This window comes from Erpetoichthys calabaricus, chromosome 10 (genome assembly GCF_900747795.2).
Source record: "Erpetoichthys calabaricus chromosome 10, fErpCal1.3, whole genome shotgun sequence".
NCBI classification, from domain to species: domain Eukaryota; kingdom Metazoa; phylum Chordata; class Cladistia; order Polypteriformes; family Polypteridae; genus Erpetoichthys; species Erpetoichthys calabaricus.
The window spans coordinates 43,158,101-43,178,120 of record NC_041403.2 but is presented as its reverse complement, the minus strand read 5'-3'; the positions used below and the strand labels follow the sequence as shown (position 1 = coordinate 43,178,120).

The 20,020-nt window shown below is 37.7% G+C and overlaps 1 protein-coding gene across 1 annotated transcript in view; it reads right to left on the bottom strand.

Annotated features, from left to right (window-relative positions):
* Positions 1 to 20,020, bottom strand: part of tlcd4a (TLC domain containing 4a) — a 74,417-nt gene that overhangs the window by 36,703 nt on the left and 17,694 nt on the right. Inside the window, exon 3 of the mRNA XM_028811122.2 lies at positions 16,781 to 16,857. The gene's annotated coding sequence lies outside the window, so the exon portion shown is untranslated. The remainder of the gene's footprint in view (positions 1 to 16,780; positions 16,858 to 20,020) is intronic.

The following is a 20,020-nucleotide window of genomic DNA, read 5'->3' as shown; positions in this document are numbered from 1 at the left end:
TATATTAGTTATACTTTTATTACGTCTAATGCCTATTTTGCGTGCTTTCCTCATTATTTTTTCTGTTGTTCCGAGGATGCACTATATCATGTCAGTATCATATTGTGACAACCTGTAACAAAATATGTAGTGTGTGTAGGATAAGTGTATCATCTCACAGCTAGTAAGGATAATTGGCTGGTGTGGGCATGGAAAAAAATGTGCCTTGTTTTGCATGATTTAATGCACCGGTCCTGATAATCATCTATTATCATTAAGCTCAATTAAAGTTGATACTTAATGATCTGGCTCAATTCACTGCTGCTGGAATATGGTATTTCATTTATACCATTTTCCCTTTTTTTTTCCTCTGTTAATGACCTTAACTTTTGACAAAAGCATGCTTATGCTCATGTCAATTCCTGTATTTTTTTGTACAAACTAATGCCTTTAATAGCTGCAAATTGGCTTTTATAGGGTTGTGTTTTAGTACTTTAAATCCACACTGTTGTCAGCTTTCTTTGTCTACTGCAGTTCAGCCATGGCCTAGCAAACCATTTAAGCAGCAAAGCTTACAAGTAGAAGATCAAATGTTTGAATAAGAATAAAGAATAGGTGTGGGGAGCAGATACTTTTGGAGAACAGTAGGGCATTGTGGGGATAGTTGTAATCTTGACATATATTTACCCAACATGCCCTTAACCCTAAGACTAACATGTATGAGGTTTTTATGCCAAAAAACTGCTTTGCACTTGTATACTCAAGGTACAAGAAACTCATTTTCTGTTCCAAAAAATATGTTCCTAGATATTTGTATAAAAAAGCAAAAACAGATGACTCTATCTCTAAGCACTATCTGTTAAATCCAAACAAATACCTTGTTGAATCTGTACCCACTTTCTACACCTAATACTCCTCTGCAATGAACTGCAGCCAAATCAGCAATTTGATTTCAAGCTTTAAAATTCACTTCCCTTAGGAACTGCACCAGAATTGGCAACCAGCCCTTGATTACTCAACTAAAATGAGAACACACAGACTCTATGTTTAGAACAGAGTCAAAATTCTAGTAATTAATACCTGAATTGATTTATTATTGTAGTCAGGCTACCGAAGAATGTTAAAATTTTCTCCCATTCTCAACTTTCATAGTAAGGCATAAGAATAGCAGTACTTCAACTTAGCCTCTTTTAGACCAATTTTATTCTCTAGGTAAACAAGTCTCTGAGGACGCACTATTGATAATTTACCACAGTATCCTCCAAATCCTGTAGACACAATCTTGAATTACAGTAATACAAAAAGTACAGCACTCAACAAAATACAAATATATATGTTGTCTATGGAAAAAATAGCACAAATTAGGAAAAAAATCAAATTGTTCATTAATTGGTAAATGTCATGTCCTCATCTTACTACCTAAAATTAGAATGTCAGTAAGCATTTAAGATGAATTTTTATCAATTAATGCATTTAACATCAGGTTATTGGTCTCAGAGAAACCAGATTAACAGTTGTAAATTTCTCCATGAGTAAACCTGTTAATTTTGGGCATGTAAACCCTTAACCGGGTTAGAGTTAAGGATTTTGTACTCTGTGCCATTGCACAGAGGATGCACACCCTGGCCTGTTTATAGTTTAAGCATTTACTGTGCGACACTACACAATATCAAAATCCACTGGGATTTCCCCTCCAAAGTTTTTCTTTGTCATTACATATCACTTTTGCAGATATTTCTACCTGCACATACTTTCATCCTTCCCAAGGGTCTGGCCAATTTCTCTGCATAAATATGTGAACATTTGGCTGTCTGTGTGCTTTTAAAATTAGATTGTATAGGTGTGGGTAGCAACGAATACTTCGCACAACTGTTTTTCAAGTAAGCCAATGTTTTCTTGTCTAGCGCTTGCACATTTGACGCGCACTAGACCACACGGTCACCCAATGCAAGGGTCCATGTACCAGAACTACTCACAACATTTATGTCACAAGCACATTAGCAGATCCACACAGCAATGTGGACGCACCAAGTATTAACAGGTCTGCAGCTTTACACACGAAGCCACAGGTAGTATACATGATAATATTCCTGAGGCAAAAACTTGTGCAATCACATTATTCCTTCTTCTTGTTGAAATAATCTGGCTTAATACTTCAAAATTTTAAAATTTACTTTGATAAACTGAATGTACAGTTTAGCTGCACAGTTTCAGGAGCAGTGTTGGTGTAACTAGTTAAAATTAAAGACCCATTTATACTTAGCATATCTGCATCATCGCAAGGGTCTGCAGTCGTGGTGGGCTGACCTTTGCATCAGTGACCAAGTGCTTTAAAAAGTTTGAATTGAAATTTCAATAAAGGTGTGTGTATATAACTAAAGAAAAAAAAAACAGGCTTTGAATGAGCGAGTTCAATTTCTGTGGAAGTTTGTAACCCAATTTTTATGCAAGTTGGAACTTGAAAATGTTCATTAAAGGGAAAAAAATATTGGCAAAAATTCAGAGTGCTTTACTGCTTATTTAAAAAAACCATTTTAAACTTATTAATGAAATGATAGTGAAACAATATTGCTGTACTTTATATCACAAAACAAATAACTGAATGTATTGCTTCTCAACCTTATGCTTGAACATCCAACAGTTTTTGATAATGATGCAGTACTTTATAGAGTTGGAAAAGGCATGATGATGAAATAAAAATCCACCACCATAAGACACATGCTGTCTCTGCTGAGGTATTGCTAGGTGAGTCACTTTCCCTTCCTAGAAGCTATTACTCAATAATTATCATATTTGGAATTACAAGCGGCAGGTTCTACCATTCAGCTAAAGAGATGCCATCTATTTGCAGAGCCACAGAACCACAAGCCACAGAAGGGCCACAACAGCAGTTTCTGGTGGGAAGTTTACAGGCAAAATGTTAGTTACTTAGTGTATTTTATTGTGCATTAAAGATCATATTTTAATTTTTCTTCAAGAAGCATGAAAAAAAAGTTTTAATAGTGTCTTATCAGAACTATGTCAATATCACCGCCATTGTTTGGGCTGAATTGATGTTTTTGTTATTTTAGAAATTTAGTATTTATTATAACTTTGTTATGTCTTTGAGAATAACTTAAAATGTAAAAAAGGAAATATTTAAACCAAACTCTTTTATATTTCTGAGAATAATAACACTAGGTGGTTTACAGTTTTCAAAAATTTCTGAACTTCAGTCAGTCAAGAAACTGCTATCCTAGACCTGTGGTGACATGAGGTGTTGTAGCTCGCAAATGGCTGAAATTGCAGCCTTGCCTGCTATGCATTCATCCATGTTAAAACTAAAAAAAAAAAATTAATTGAAATTTAGCTGAACAAAATTTGTTTTTAATAAACAATCACCCAAATACACACATATATAGGTATTTCTTACATACAAATCACAAACACAAATAATGTGTAAAAAGCAAAGAAGTACAAGAAAAGAAATATTTGCTCATAGCCTCACAGAACAGGATATACTTAAGATATATACAATAGAATTGGAAAATAATAAACCTAACTCTACAAAGTTCCCAAAACTTGTATTGATCTCTCAAATATTAGATGGGCTGACTTACACATTAGTCCATCAACATACTATATCCTTTCATCCCTTTTTTATTTTCTGAAATATAAGAACAACAAAAGGAGGAGAGTGAGGGCAGAGCCAAGGATCAAATGGTGGAGCACTGAAAAAGGAATACTGTAAGGTGAATTTCAGGGAGGATGTAAGACAGGCACTGGGTGGCAGTGAAGAGTTACCAGATAGCTTGACAATTACAGAGGTGGTAAGGAAGACAGCTAGAAAGGTGCTTCGTATGACATATGGACAGAGAAAGGAGGAAGGGAAAAATAGTGGTGGAATGGGGAAGTACAGGAGAGTAAACAGAGGAAGAGGCAGACAAATAAGAAGTGATATAATCAGAGAGATGAAGAAACTAGACAGGAGTACAAGGAGATAAGGCATAAAGAAAAGACAGGGGTTGTGAAGGCTAAAGATAACATGCATGAGGAGTTGCTTGGGAGGCTAGACACTAAGGGAAAAAAAGATCTGTACGGATTGGCCTGGCAGACGGACCGAGCTGGGAAAGATGAGCATCAGGTTAGGGTGATAAAGGATAAAGATGGAAACATACTCACAAGTGAGGAGAATGTGTTGAGCAGATGGAAAGAGTACTTTGATAGGCTAATGAATAAAGAGAACGAGAGGGAGAAGAGGTTGGATGATGTGAAGATAATGATCCAGGAAGTGCAACAGATTAGCAAGGAGGAAGTAAGGACAGCTATGCAGCTGATGAAAAATGGGAAGGCTGTTGGTTCAGATGACATACCTGTGGAGGCATGGAGGTATTTAGAAGAGATGTCAGTGGAGTTTTTAACCAGATTATTTAATGCAATCTTGGAAAGTGAGAGGATGCCTGAGGAGTGGAGAAGTGTACTGGTACCAATTTTAAAGAATAAGGGTGATATAGAGCTGTAGTAACTACAGGGGATAAAATTGATCAACCACAGCATGAACATATGGAAAGGAATAGTCAAAGTTAGATTAAGAAGAAAGGTGATGATTAGCAAGCAGCATTATGGTTTAATGCCAGGAAAGAGCACCATAGACACAATGTTTGCTCTGAGGGTGTTGATGGAGAAGTATAAAGAAGGCCAGAAGGAGTTGCATTGTGTCTTTGTGGACTTCTAGAAAGCATATGACAGGATGATATGTCAAGCAGGTTGACGAGACCCTGGAGAGATGGGGATATGCCCTAGAGAGGAGAGGAATGAAGGTCAGTAGGACCAAGACAGAATACATGTGTGTGAATGAGAGGGAGGTCCAAAGAATGATGAGGATGCAGGGAGGAAAGTTGGTGAAGGTGGATAAGTTTAAATACTTGGAATGAACAGTACACGGTAATGGGGAGCGTGGAAGAGAGTTGAAGAAAAGAGTGCAGGCAGGGTGGAGAGGGTGGAGAAGAGTATCAGGAGTGATTTGTGATAGACAGGTATCAGCAAGAGTGAAAGGGAAAGTTTACAAACTGTAGTGAGACCAGCTATGTTATATAGGTTAGAGACAGTGGCACTAACAAAAAGACAGGAAACAGAGCTGGAGGAAGCAGAGTTAAAGATGTTATGATTTGCATTGGGTGTAATGAGGATGGACAGATTTAGATATGAGTACATTAGATGGTCAGCTCAAGCTGGACGGATTGGAGACAAAGCCGGAGGAGTGAGATTGTGTTGCTTTAGACATGTGCAAAGGAGAGATGTTGGGCAGGTTGCTGGGTATTTTGGGAAAAGGATGCCAAGAATAGAGCTGCCAGGCAATAGGAAAAGAGGAAGGTCTAAGAGGAGGTTTATGGATGTGGTGAGAAAGGACATGCAGGTGGTGGGTCTAACAGAGCAAGATGCAGAGTACAGGCAAATATGGAAACAGATGGTCCACTGTGGAGAACCCTAACAAGAGCAGCTGAAAGATGAGGAAGAAGAAGAAGATCTTCAAGCTTTGGTCTTGAAAATTCTAAAGTGAGTGCAAGAGTGTGCCCCTCTATGGATGAGCTCTTTCTCACTGTTGTCAGGATGACCTCTGTCTAAACCCCAGTATCCCCACTCACCCAAACTCTGTGTGTGTTTGAAAATGTTATATTACAATTTATGGACTAAGTATATTTAAATAAGTTAGCAGTACTTAGGACTGGTACAACTTTTACTCTAAAAATACAAGTTTAAATAATGTACTCTCCAGCATGTTTAATGAAGTTTTAAAAACCTGAGAAAAATGTCATTAAAGCATGCAGCTAATTCCCTGGCATTTGGAAATGTGGCAGCCAGCAGAGTATGGCTATTACACATTCCAGCAGGGACATTTAGTAATAGAAAAATGAAATTCCAGCAGTTCTTTAAAATTACTATGAACTAGCTGAGCCAAAATGTTAATCATAAAGCAGACAATTTTACCTACAGTATGAACAGATGAAAACTGCAATCTCTTACACGAAACATCACTACTCAGCAACATCGATTATAGCAACCATTTAAATGTACACCATAAAACTGAACCTGTGCCGGAAGAAACAGAGGAAGCTAAAGGAACATCAATTATTAACATCTCATCTGGAATGTAAGAAATGGCATCTTAAGAAAACCCCTGTGACCCCTGTAGCTAAATGAAGCAGCAGACTGACCAAGACACAAAGGAAGCACTTTTAAATAAACAAGTGCTCTACTATATAACCGATGAATTGAAAAATTCTACTAATTTAAATTGTAATTTCCTTGTCATATAGACCAAGTTTAAAAATCCTCTGCTTAAGTCACAATAGGGAATTTGGATTTTTAAAAATGGCTGTTTGCACTTACTGTACACAACTTGCATTATAATAAGCTTACAACAAAAGAAGTCAGAAGGTCAAAGTACTTGCTACTGAAGAACAGATGAAAACTAAAAAAAACAGAATGATGAGTCAGATTTGAAATAACTGCTGGACTCACATAGAATTCTAAAATCATGAGGATAGTGGAGAAGTGAAAACCTCTGAAGATTAAATCACCCCATGTGCATTTTTTAAGTGAATGCTTATAAACATTTGAATGGCTGTAAATCCCCAGTAGGCCTTATCGAATTTGGAGATTGTTTTATATGCTCTAGTTCACAATACAGTACAGTCAGATAAGTGCTGTGTGGAATACTTTAAATAAAAGTCTTACCTTTACATACATAGCTCATCTATCCCCTTGATTTTTGAATATGCTGTTCTATTGCAGTACTGTTTAGAACAGGACTGGAAGCAAAGAAAGAATGAATTCTAGGCTGGGATCTCAATCAGCTGCTGGACATACTAATTTTCACAGCCAAAATTATATTCCTCCATGTTTTCTGATCAGTCCAGTGCAACATTTAAGGTGGCATTTCATTTAAATGCACTCTGGTAAGTCATTAATTGATCATCGTTTGGTTGTTGAAAGATTTGATACCTAGATGTACAGTGGGATTCAGAAAGTATTCAGACCCCTTCACTTTCAGCACACTTTATTGTGTTGTAGATTTAATTTGAAATAGCTAAAATTACAATTTTGTGACCATCAATCTACACTCAATAACCATAATGACAAAGTGAAAACGTTTTCAGAAGGTTTTCAGAATTATTAAATATCAAAAACTTAAATCTCTTATTCATGTAAGTATTCATATCCTTTGCTTTGGCACTCCAAATTGTGATCAGATGCATCCTATTTGCTTTTATTATACACGAGATGTGTCTAGAGCTTGATTGTAGTCCAGCTTTGGTAAACTGAATTGCCTGGACATAGTTTAAAAATACCCTCAATTCACAGTTCATATGAGGACAAAACAGCAAGTCTTGAAGACCAAAGAACTATCAGTAGACCTCTGAAATAAAACTGTGGTGAGGTATAGATCAGACCGAGAGTATAAAACCATTTCAAAAGCTTTCAGTGTTCCGAGGAACAGTGTGGGATCAATAATTATGAAACTGAATAACCAGGCAAGAATGGTCCCATTTTTGGTATGGGAGGTGACCAAGATCCAAATGGTCAATCTAACAGCTTCAGAAGTCCTCTGCAGCACGTCAGCAACACTCTTTCAATAAGGCATTAATGGTAGATTGGCCAGCCTGTCTGCATTTTGCCTGCCGGCATTTAAAGGACTCTGAGAACATGAGGAAAAAAATTATTTGGCTTGATGATGCAAAAATTTAATTCTTTGAGTAGAACGCCAAACACTTTGCCTGGTAAAGCCCAGGCACTTCTCATTACCTGCCTAACACAATCCCTATGATGAAGAATGGTGATGGCAGCATTATGCTATGAGGTGCTCCTCAATGGTAGAATTGGGGAGACTGGTCAGAATTGAGAGAAGGATGGATTTGGCCAAATACAGAGAGATCCATGAAGAAGAGTGCACATGACCCCAGATTAGAGTGACAGTTTAACTTTCAGCAGTATAATGGCCCAAAGCATACAATGGGGTGGCTTTCGGACAAGTCTGTGACTGCCCTTGAGTGGTCCAGCCAAAGCCCAGGCTTAAACCCCATAGAACATCTGTGGAGAGGCCTGAGACAGTTTCCAGATGCTTCCTATCCCATCTAATGGAGCTTGATATGATTTGTAGGAAGAATGGGACAAACTGCCCAAATTCAGGTGAGGATGTAAATGCTGCCAAAAGGGCTTATACAAAGTACTGAGTTAAGGATTTTATATGAATAAGATTCACCATTAATTACTGTATATTTGGTCTGCTTTAATATTTGAAGCTAAATTTACTGATAACAATGAGATTGATACAAATCTACGCAATAACATTACTTTAAGGTTTACCAACATTTAGAGAGTTTCAGTACTTGGCTATGGGAATATACAAGTACAATCCTTCTGTTAAACATGCTTTTGACAAAGTAGCTGTAGGAGCAAAAGACTGAACAATTTCACAGATTCTCTAAAATATGAATGTCAAAGGCTACAGCACAATGGAATATACTAGAACTGTAAAGCCAGTTGCACATTACAGGACTTAGAGAGAATTTTAAACTTAACGATTGGAGTTGCTCGATCCTGTCACTCCTTGAGGATGACAGATTACAAGACTAGAAACTGCAGGGGATAACAAATTAAATGATTGATTGCAAACTGTCAAGCAAAGTTTGACATTTCCAAGTATCATGAACATGCCACATTCCGACAGCCAATAATGTGCTACCTTTCATACAGTCTCGGTATCTGTATGAAGGGTTCTCTAGGTATTGCCAGTTCAGACACAATTTCTGGTCTTTTATTTTCCTTTTTTCAACTTTGTTGTGGTACTAAAAGCACAATTCATCAAAAAAATGAACCTCTGTTCTACTGCACAGTCCAAGACACCCAAACTTTCCTCAGGACCTCACTTGATTGTCAGCTCTTGCACACACACGGGCCTGCACCTGTGGCTTAAAACAAAATCAGACCTGATGGAATTGATGAGGTAAGTTATAGACTGGTCTAACTGAGTCGCTGAGGATGTCAAACTACATGACTTGAGATTGTGCAGTCTGAATCTGACTCTAAAATTATGTACAGTAAATGAAGTCTGTAACTGAAAATTGCTGGAAAATTAATGTAATGACACTAAGGCTTAAGAATACTACCAACATAATAACGGCAGTAGCCATGACTAGCTGCAACTGACTTTTTTCTATTTTCTTTTATTTGTTGCTGTCCTGCCATAATACTTTAAACCTACTTATTCCTGGCTTTGAAATTAAACATAACAATGGATTTGAGAGAAGGGTGTCATCAGTCAAAGATTCCAGTGTCACACCATTGAATAATTTAATTACATCCATAGAACCTGAAATATAGTAGGAGATTCAAAATATTTCCCAGGAACAGTGGCCCCACAGGGGGTTGTTTGCTCTAGGAGCTGTAATCAGCTAGGTTTGTTTTTCTTTTTTCCATTCCTCTGCTGCTAACTAGCTTTATCTTACCTTACTTCACCAGTTTTGATTTACTGTAATATAATCCATTGATGTTTACAATAGATATGAGTTTGTTTAATAGAGGTATTATTGCCTGAAGGTATGTTAATCTATGTAGGTAGGTAGGTAGGTAGGTAGGTAGGTAGGTAGGTAGGTAGGTAGGTAGGTAGGTAGGTAGGTAGGTAGGTAGGTAGGTAGGTAGGTAGGTAGGTAGGTAGGTAGGTAGATAGATAGATAGATAGATAGATAGATAGATAGATAGATAGATAGATAGATAGATAGATAGATAGATAGATAGATAGATAGATAGATAGATAGATAGATAGATAGATAGATAGATAGATAGATAGCTTTATTATTCCCAAGGGGAAATTCACAGTCTGTTCAATAAGAAAAGTACTATTAACTAGAAAGATCGAGTATTGGTTACCCTGTAAAATGGTACTCACTATTTTTTATAATAATGCCTTCAACCTTGGTTGCCTGCCTGATATATATCATCTTTGGCAGTGTATAGGAATCAGCACACTTGGTGACCTATTTAATGACATCCTAAAGATAAAATCTCATATTCTACCTGTTTCTTACCTACAATTTTGATCATTGCTAAGAAATGTGGGGTCTCTCTTTCTTCTGCTTTGCCTATGCATCCTTTTGACTTTTTTTGTTCCTTCACACCTACTGAGAGATCTGTCTCTAAAGTATAAGGCAGGATACAAACATCTCCTTTAGCCCAACTTTGACTCAGGGACTGCTCTCCTCCTCCTACCTCCTATTTCAGGGAAAACATTTTCAGTAATGTTAGGTATTGCTCTAGTAACCATAATTATAACAAATTGAAATTTATATATCTTTATACACTTTACACTACTCCACATTAAGTGTGATTTGGTGGATCTGAAACCAGTTCTACTATGTTACTTTTGTCCTTTGGATGTCTCTGGCACCTCCCTCCACATATTCTGGCACTTCTTCTCCGTTTCTTACATTTGGACTTACGTATCCTGCCATAAGGTTAGGAGATTAATACATGTGTACTGTACTGTTCTAGATATGGTTTGTGTTATGTTTGCTAAGTGTTTAAAAATTGGACAAAAACATTTTGAAAGATGAAGTCCATATACAGATCAGGCCATGAGTCACATACTTCAAAACAGAATTCACTTTTTTGTTAAATATACCCATTAATCGTCATATTCTATGCATTCTACATGACTCTCTGCACAAGAATCCAAGACTGCTCTCATATTTATTTTCAATCACTTTCTCTCACATGAGGAAAAACTTACAAAAATGTAACATAGCGTGTATCTTTTGGCCCACATTGTACATTAACTGTATAGTGCCATTAGGCTAAACAGAAGTGCCATCTGGCCACACAAGGCACAGTGGCCTATTTTCAGCAATGTCAAACATACACAGCTGTATCACTCAGCATGAAAGCTGGGACATGTTGAGGAAGACAAAATGCTCAATCATGCTGAAACAAAGATCAAAGGGAATTGATTTTCTACAAAAAGCCTTTCATATCTAATGTTCTGATGGAACAGGACATACAGTAAGTAGTGTTCCACACCTTTCTGCTTACTATAGGAATTATTATAGCCAGCGTTTGCAGTGCAAGTTAAACATTAATTATATTTCTACTTATTTTTATTATTACAAAATATCCAGGGGTTCGGGTGGCCAGTGAATAAAAAAGCTTTGGTCCAAGGCACAAACAAACTGTAGATAGGAGACTAGGCCATGGCAGGGTTCACTCATGTACACGCCATTCTCTCCAATTCATACAGGGTCAAGTTAGAACTGCCAACTGGCTTAACAGGCTAATCTTTGGAATATGCTAGAAAAACATAGTAGTAAGAGAAAAACCCACACAGACAACAGACCAGTTTTAGGATATTTATCCCTGGACAGTGGATCAATGAGGAAGCAGTGCTAAGCTACTAAAAAATCATGCCATCCAAAATGATAACAAAAATAATGATTCTGTACTTTTAATGACATCAATAACAATCCTGCAGTCATGAGGTATGTGGTAATATTGTCAATTTAGTCTGGCATTTTAAAATATCTTCCTAAAGTTTTTGCAACTTCTGATTAATGTATAAAAGGAAAAACGTTTCATGACAGAATCACAGTTTTTTAATCCTTCTTGCCATTTTCACAAAGATTTTTCTAGTTCAGCTTTGTGAGGACTTGAATTCAAGTCAACCAACTATGTGCTCAACTTACGACTCTGGCCTGGGCAGGGTACTGCATAATAAAAGGCAACACACTAGTAGGTACACAGAGTTAAAACACACCTACCAACAGTCTATACAGATTTTTTGGAGCCATGAGAGCACATAAGAGACCCTAAAGAAACTGCAGAAGCATGAGCAAGATTTAAACAAAGGTGCACAAATTATGAGACAACAACCCCACACTGTTAATCTTCAAAACCTCTTCCATTATAAGGTGCTGTTATGTAGATTTAATAATTATAATAATAATAATATTTATATAGAACTTTTCTAACCTACTCAAAGCACTTTTCACTGACAGCGCGGAACCACCTCAACCAGCACCAATATGTATGAATGAACTCTCTGCTCTTATAGCAGGTCATGGAGCACACAAGTAGAGTGGCATTTTGTGTTTTTCAGAGAGCTGGCTTAAACCTAATATATTTGACAATGTTTTAATGCTGGATGGATTTCAACTTATTCACACAGACAGAGATCCAGTGCGGTGTTGGAAAAAGACAGGAGGGGGACTGGTCATCCATGTGAATGAGGAATCGTGGAAAAGAAAGCACATTACAGTTAAAACTACAGATTGTAATTCAGATATTGAAATTCTGGCTATCAGAATTAATCCATATTACTTCCCCAAGGAGATAAGATACATCATCCTTATTAACTTTAATATTTCTCCCTCCACAAATGGGAGGGCGGCACGGTGGTGGAGTGGGTAGCGCTGCTGCCTTGCAGATAGGAGACCCAGGTTCGCTCCCCGGGTCCTACCTGCATGTAGTTTGCATGTTTTCCCCGTGTCTGCATGGGTTTCCTCCGGGTGCTTCGGTTTCCTCCCACAGTCCAAAGACATGCAGGTTAGGTGCATTGGCGATTCTAAATTGTCCCTAGTGTATGCTTGGTGTGTGTGTGTGTGTGCATGTTGTGTGTGTGTGTGCACCCTGCGGTGGGCTGGCGCCCTGCCCAGGGTTTGTTTCCTGCCTTGTGCCCTGTGTTGGCTGGGATTGGCTCCAGCAGACCCCCATGACCCTGTAGTTAGGATATAGCAGGTTGGATAATGGATGGATGGATGGACACCATATATGATTCACTCTCTAACCAACACTTTAAAGATAACTAATTCTGCCCTGCGGTTTAAATTTATAGTGACTTCAACCATGTGACTTTGGAATGAACTATAACCAATTTCTATCAGTTTATATCTTTTCCTACTCAAGGAAATAACAAGCTGGATGTGTTCTATTTAAATGTTAAAGATGCCTTTAAGTGTAAACTACTGGCACCTTTAGGCAGATCTGACCACAACCTGATCCATCTTATTCCCATTTATAAACCTGTTATTAGACAGCAACCTGCTACCACCAGAAAAGTGAGGAAGTGGAGCCTGGAGGCTGAAATGGCTCTGAATGACTGCTTCCAAATTACAGATTGGTAAATGATGTATGAGTCGCATGGGGAAAATATTGAGGGACTCTGTTACTGCATCACAGACAATATTAACTTTTGCATCACTATTGTGGTATCCTCGAAGCAACACCTTCCAAACAATAAGCCCTTGAGTAGTAAGGAGCTAAAGGGTCTCCTGAATGAGAAAAAGAGAGCATTCACATCTGGTAACAAAGAGGCTCTGAAGGACATACAACAGGCGCTAAATAAAAAGCTGAGTGAAGGAAAGGAAGCTTACAAAGCTAAAATAGAAAACAATCACTCAGAATAAAATAAAGGATGCATGGAAAAAACTGAGCATAATTACTAGACTCAGGTAATCCAGGGCTCAGGTGCTATAAGGGAAAGTGGACAAAGCTAATGCCCTGAACAAATGTTTTAACAGATTTACCCTCCCAGTGCCAATTGTGACCAGCCCTCCCACACAATCCCTACCACATCAACAACTCCTACCATATCAGCTGGAGTAGCCAGTGATGAATCCACCTCTGACAATCAGTATGGGTTGTCCATGACTGAAGACCAAGTAAGGAAGCTGAGTAAGTTATAAACAGGAAAAGCCAAGAGACCAGATGGAGTCAGCCCTCTGGTTCTTAAGGCCTGTGCTGACCCAACCTTTTGGTATCCTCTGTCATCTGTTCAGTCTGTCCCTAAAGCATCAGAAAGTGCAGCAGCTGTGGATAACATCCTGCATTGTCCCTATTCCAATGGCAGGCACCTCATTACCTAATGACTACAGACCTGTGGCACTTACTGTATGTTTCCCATAATGAAGACTTTTGACAGGCTAGTCCTGAACTATATGAGTCCTCTTGTGGTAGACCAACTGGACCCAGTGCAGTTTGCCTATCAAGCAAAAGATTGGCGTGGAAGATGCAATTACCTATCTGCTCCAAAAGGTTTATTCTCACCTGGACAATGCTGGAAGCACTGTAATGATTATGTTTTTTTTATTTCTCCAGTGCTTTCAATACCATCCAGCCATCTCTGCTAAGGGGTGAACTCAGAGATAGGAAGGTGGAACAGTGTATGGTGTCCTGAATTATGGACTATCTGACTATTTGTTAGGTAGACTGCAGTTAGTGTAACTCAAGGATTGTGTTTCAGATATGGATGTTATCAACACAAGGAACTGTCCTGTCTCCTTTTCTCTTCACTTTATACACCTTGGACTATAAACACAGAAATTCTCAGAGGACTCTGCACTTATGGGGTGTTTTGATAAAGAGGATGAGACAGGGTATAGTAGTCAGGTGGAGAACTTTGTTTCTTGATGCAAGCCATGGGACTGATTATTAACTTTGGCTGCACCAAACAGTCTCTATATATTGTCACTATTCAGGGAGTGGATGCAGGCATAGTGCACACCTAGAAGCACTGGCAGGTCCACATCAACAACAAGTAGGACTGGTCTCATAATACAAAAGATTATTTATATAAGAAAGGACAGAGCAGGAGGCTCTTTGTCCTTAGGACACTATATTCTTATAATGTGGGATGTGACATCCTTCAACTCTGTGATGGCCAGAGTGATTTTCTATGCCATGGTGTGGTGGGCTGGTAACATCACTTCAAGAGAGGCCCACTGAATCAACAAACTGATTGAAAGGGCAGGCTCGGTTATGGGACATACTCTAGACCCTGAGGTCATAGCAAAGGAGAGAATTAAAACAAAACTGTTTTAATTATAAACAATATTACATACATCTATATGACACACTAACACTGAATACTTTCAGTTAATGAATCATAAAACAGAAGCATGAAAAAAAACACTACAGTAGTTTCTTTATACCAATAGCAATACGCCTGCATAATGCCTTATTGTGACTGTGACGGTCAAGTCTGAAGTTTGTCTTTCTTCTTAATTTTCTTTGCTTTTAGTCATTCTGGTGTGTGTTCAGACTATAGTGTGTGTCCATATATTTTTATTTATCAACCTATTTATTTATTTAAAGAGCTTCTGTAAAATGCCAAATAAAATACTCCATGATTATATGCAGTATACACCTAGATGATGTAACAGTAGCCATTTTTGCACCAGTACACTCACTACACATTAGCTAATAGGTGGTAAAGGGGTAAGACAGATAGTTAGCCAATAAGGGACAGGGGATAATTAAAGGCCAGAATGATCAGGCCGTGTTAGGCAATTTACCCAGAACATCGGGAAACATCCTACTTGTTTTGAAACATGCCCAGGGATCTTTTATGGCCCCATAAGGTCAACACCTCATCCAGCAGCAATCTTAGTAGTTTACTGTATTTGTCCTCAAACCTTAAATGGTAAATGTAGAAAAGTAATCATATGACAAATTATAAAGTGGGATGTATTTAAAAGTCCTCCGTATCTATGCAGTCTATTTTTATATTGTAGCTTATGACCTTCCATAGAAAATGCCATCAAGTATACCATTCAAATTAATATTAATATCTAAATGTATATCTAGGGGCACGGTTTTCTAGAAAAATAGGTCCTTATTATGTTTACTTTTAAAGCAGCTCACACATACTGTAAATTACTCATCTAGAAACTGTATAAAGAATTTGTGAGGGAACATCCTGACAGAGAGTGAAGTTGTATCAGTCTGCATTTTACAAGTAGGAAACATTTGCAGAAAAAACTACAAAACTAAATGAAAGTGCAGGGCAAGAACTATAAAAAAAAGAACGTCGAATTTTTAGGAAAAGGTAAGTTGAGGAGCAACAGGATAGAAACGTTTATGAAGAGATCCAGTAAGGTAAATGTCAACTGTTATTTTAAAAATGTATTTTTCAAAGAGGAATGCAGAGACAGTTGATTGAAGTAATTTTTTTCCTAAAATTTTCGGAAATGTTTTTGCACACAGAGAACTACACGAGTTGCCAAGTAGTATAGATGAAAGCTTACAGACCTGAAAAACAATATCTTTCAACCACTGAGCAAAGAGGAAAGGACAAGCTATTTTGGTCTGTTCATGTTAAAAAAACATAAAAAATGAACTGTTCTTTTATTAATATGCCAGAACTTCCCTACTTCCACATTAACACATTATAAATTTACATTGTACAGTTTTACATCTTAAAGCATTCACTGGCATAAACAGACATCATAAACATTTTTGAAAACTAGTTATGGTCTCTTATGAACAACTGAGTCATTACCTGCTTTATTTATCAGTCACTACAGAGCACACTCATTCTCAGCTCTTCATAACAGTTTGGATGTGTTTAACTGTAACTGGACAATTCATATGTCAAGCCTATGAGTGTAGAAGTTTTTCTGAATGACCTATTTTCCGTATAGAGCTTCTAAATTCTGAATATCAAAAAATATATTTTTCTTTTAACAGGAAATATTAAACTCATTCATTCAATTTCTAGGTCTGTATATTACAATACAGGGTGGTGGGAAACAAAGTACATGGTACATAGCAGATATCAACCCCAAATGGTCTACTAGTCCATTGCAGGGTTCTCCTATTCACACTCCCACATTTAATTACACCAAGTTTAATTTGGAATGGCTAACCAGTCCAGGCTATATTCAGTCTTATTGATCGTGAGAGGAAAAACAGTGGGATCCACTTCTATAAACAGCCACTTTATCAGCTGGAAGAGCTGATGGTTGTACTCTTGAATACAAAAGGAGATACTTACACGCTCTTGTATACAATCTTCATCAAAAAAGCGGAATGATTTCCCCTTGCTGGTCCACAGTAAGACTTTTTTGTTAACTGAAAAAGAAAGAAAGGCATAGCTTGTACAGTCAAAGACATTCAGTTGCTTGAAGCTTAATAAGGAATGTACATTCTGCAACCCATATTCTTCTACATAGTGGACAATAATTATCTAATATTTATTCTAAATGTAAAAAGTCTGAATATTTAAGAGTTTGACAAGTTGTGGTAATGGCATTTGCCTTGCTTTACCGGTTTCTTACTGGGTTTCTGGTTGTTGTTGTCATATTTTTCATATCTTTCATACGTTAAGTTAGTGATGATGGATTTGTATTTTTCAGCACATTGTACAATATAACTGTTAAAGGAGGTTGTATCAAGGTGTGTTGTATCATGCAAGAGAGAGTCACATACATAAGCGTGTGAGAGGGTGCATGTCACAGGTCAAAATTAAGTCACCATAATGCTCCCAGAAAATGCTAATGTACTTTTTGCTTAGCATGTTGACAGCATTTTTAACATATAATCTGAGCTGCTACATCCAAGCCAACTGATTGCACAAGAACAAAAACTGATTTTCTGATGCATCTCTTGTGATCCTACTAGTATCTAGAACCGTTATGTAAAGTGGTTTATGATGGTGTTCCCTCTGAGTGACGCTATTTAAATAGAGAAAGACTGCAACGGTGTATAACATTGGTCTCTTACGCTTGTTTCCATGACAGACTGGGGGAGGGCAAGATGTGTGCATTTACCCAGATAAAGCAGTCTGCAGTAATATCAGTTTTTTGTAGATAGTGGGAGGCTCCATGATAGCTACAGATGAGACACAGTAGAGCTATTTAAATGTGCCCTTACAATCTGAGTAGCTAAGCACTTCCAGCAGAGTACTAGGTTTGTGTGTATCTGTGAGGGATGAGGTTCATTTAATTATAAAGCCATAAATGCAAAACAATGTTGAAAAAGTTGTAGAGTGACTGAAGAGAAACCAGCGTACTTCAAAAAAATGGTTAGGGTACAAACTGGGTTATCCCGTTTACTACAGTAACAGAAAAGATAGCTCTAGAGTCCAAAAACAAGAACAAAAAGGTAGGTGTGGTTCGCCTTAACAATGAATTCCTCCTGAGAACTCTGTTCTCAGTAAGTATCGGGAAGATGTGCAATTCCACCTTCTGGAAACAGTTCCTTTGTATACTGGTTGTACTGGCAGGGGATGAGCTTTTTCAGGGCTTCGAGGTGTATGGATAGGCATTGTCCTTGAGCAGCAGCCTGTTGCTTCCACTGAAGATACCATTAAGAGTCAGTGTCCCCGCTCATCTCGTGGTTAGAACTGTTTAGCTCATCAGAGCCTGGAAAATGGTTCCCAAACACACATGCATGACAAAGTAAAGTTTTTTTTTTCGTTTGTTTGTTTTATTAATTTTTCAACACTGTGAACGTGTTGCAGGCATCAAATTCAAAATGAGTGAAGATTCACAAAACAACAATAAAGTTTATCAGTTTGAACATTTGATATCTTGTCTTCGTAGTGTATTCAATTGAATATAGGTTAAAAAGGATTTGCAAATCATTGTATTCTGTTTTTATTTACATTTTACACAACGTCCCAACTTCATTGGAATTGGGGTTGTAACTTCATTCAGTTGATGATGACCAGACTATGCAGGTCACTAAGCTACTGGGTATTCTTCAGTATACACCTCTCCTCAGGCCAGGCTCAGGACAACACTCTCTTGGTTTGTATCCAATGTCAGTTTTCAATCGATCTTTGACCAACACCTTAACTAAGGTCAGTCTGTCAAGAAGAGTAGCTTTATCAGGAGCAAAAAGATCCCTAAAACATATAGCAAGTCTAGGCTATTCAATAGCAAAATTCCAGAGGTACAGACATAAATGTCGAGGGGCTGCATCTAACTAAACATGTTTCTTCAATGTTGCATGTAAGGAAATGATGACCCCTTCTGGTTGGCAGATGGCAGTAGTGTACCCCATTTAAAAAAGGCGAATATACAGAAAGATCCAGTTAAGGGGTGGGGTAACTTCACCTAGTCTTTTGAGGGTATATGAAAAAAGGATTCCAGCTTAAAGTTAAACCCTGGATTTTAAACTGTGTTTAGAAAAGCAGCGCTTTGACTTTGCATGAAGATTTGAGAATCTCAACAAATGTCTAGGAAACTTGAAGGAACAGGAGTATTAAGACAGTTTACTTTGGGGCACTGTCTGGGAGGTGCAACATGAAGATGATGTTTTGAGAATGCCAATGCTACTGCCATGGTTGAATCCATTTATTTTTTAAAAACTTTGCCCAAGTCATGCTCTCTGCATTCTTCATCATATTAAGCGTGCTTACATGCACTTTAATAACCTAGTTAATCACAGAAACATGGTTTCTAAAATGCCTTGTAAACCTTTATTCTTGTTAGAGAATCTGGGATACTGGTCTCTGAGAAACCAGATTAATACACGTAGATAACTATTTACATAAACCCTTAACTGGGTGACAGTTGAGGATTTTGTAGTCTGCGCATTTCTGTTGCCTGTGCATGTGTTAGCTTCACATTCACTTCAAGAACTGCCCACAATGATAAATTCCCAGAGGAAAATGCTTGGACAATCACATTATTCCTTCTCCTAGATGAAATAACCTGTATCAATATTTCAGACATCGCTAAATTTATGTTGATGAGCTAAACGTACCATGCGCAGTTCAACAGCACAATCTGAGGAGTAGTGTTGAGGGTAAAGCTTAAAAGTAACATGCATTATATAGTCCAGTTACTTTTTAAAGTAACAAGTAACCTAATTCAAGACTTTTTTATTGAAGTAAAAATACCTGCGTTATTATCATCTAAGCACCACTGGCTGTAAGGCAAGAAGCACACGTACCAGTGTGCAGTTTCGTTGCAGGACTCAATTGCAGAGCCATATAGAAAGGAGTGTGCAACTTGCAATCCAATAACAGAAACCTATTAATAAAGTATGAGTTTAGCTTTCATCCAGCTATTTGCTATAGATATGCTGAAACGGTGTGACTGGGTGACACAGCAGCCAGTGTTCATATGTTGAATCTTTAGGGGCTCAGGTCAGGGATATAAAAAGGGAATAGATGTTATTTATTTCACAACATTGATGCTATTTACTTCACAGTACTTGAAGGATTAAATGTATTTATGAAACACAAGATTTTTTTCAGACATGCTTGTCTTTGGATTAAAGGAGG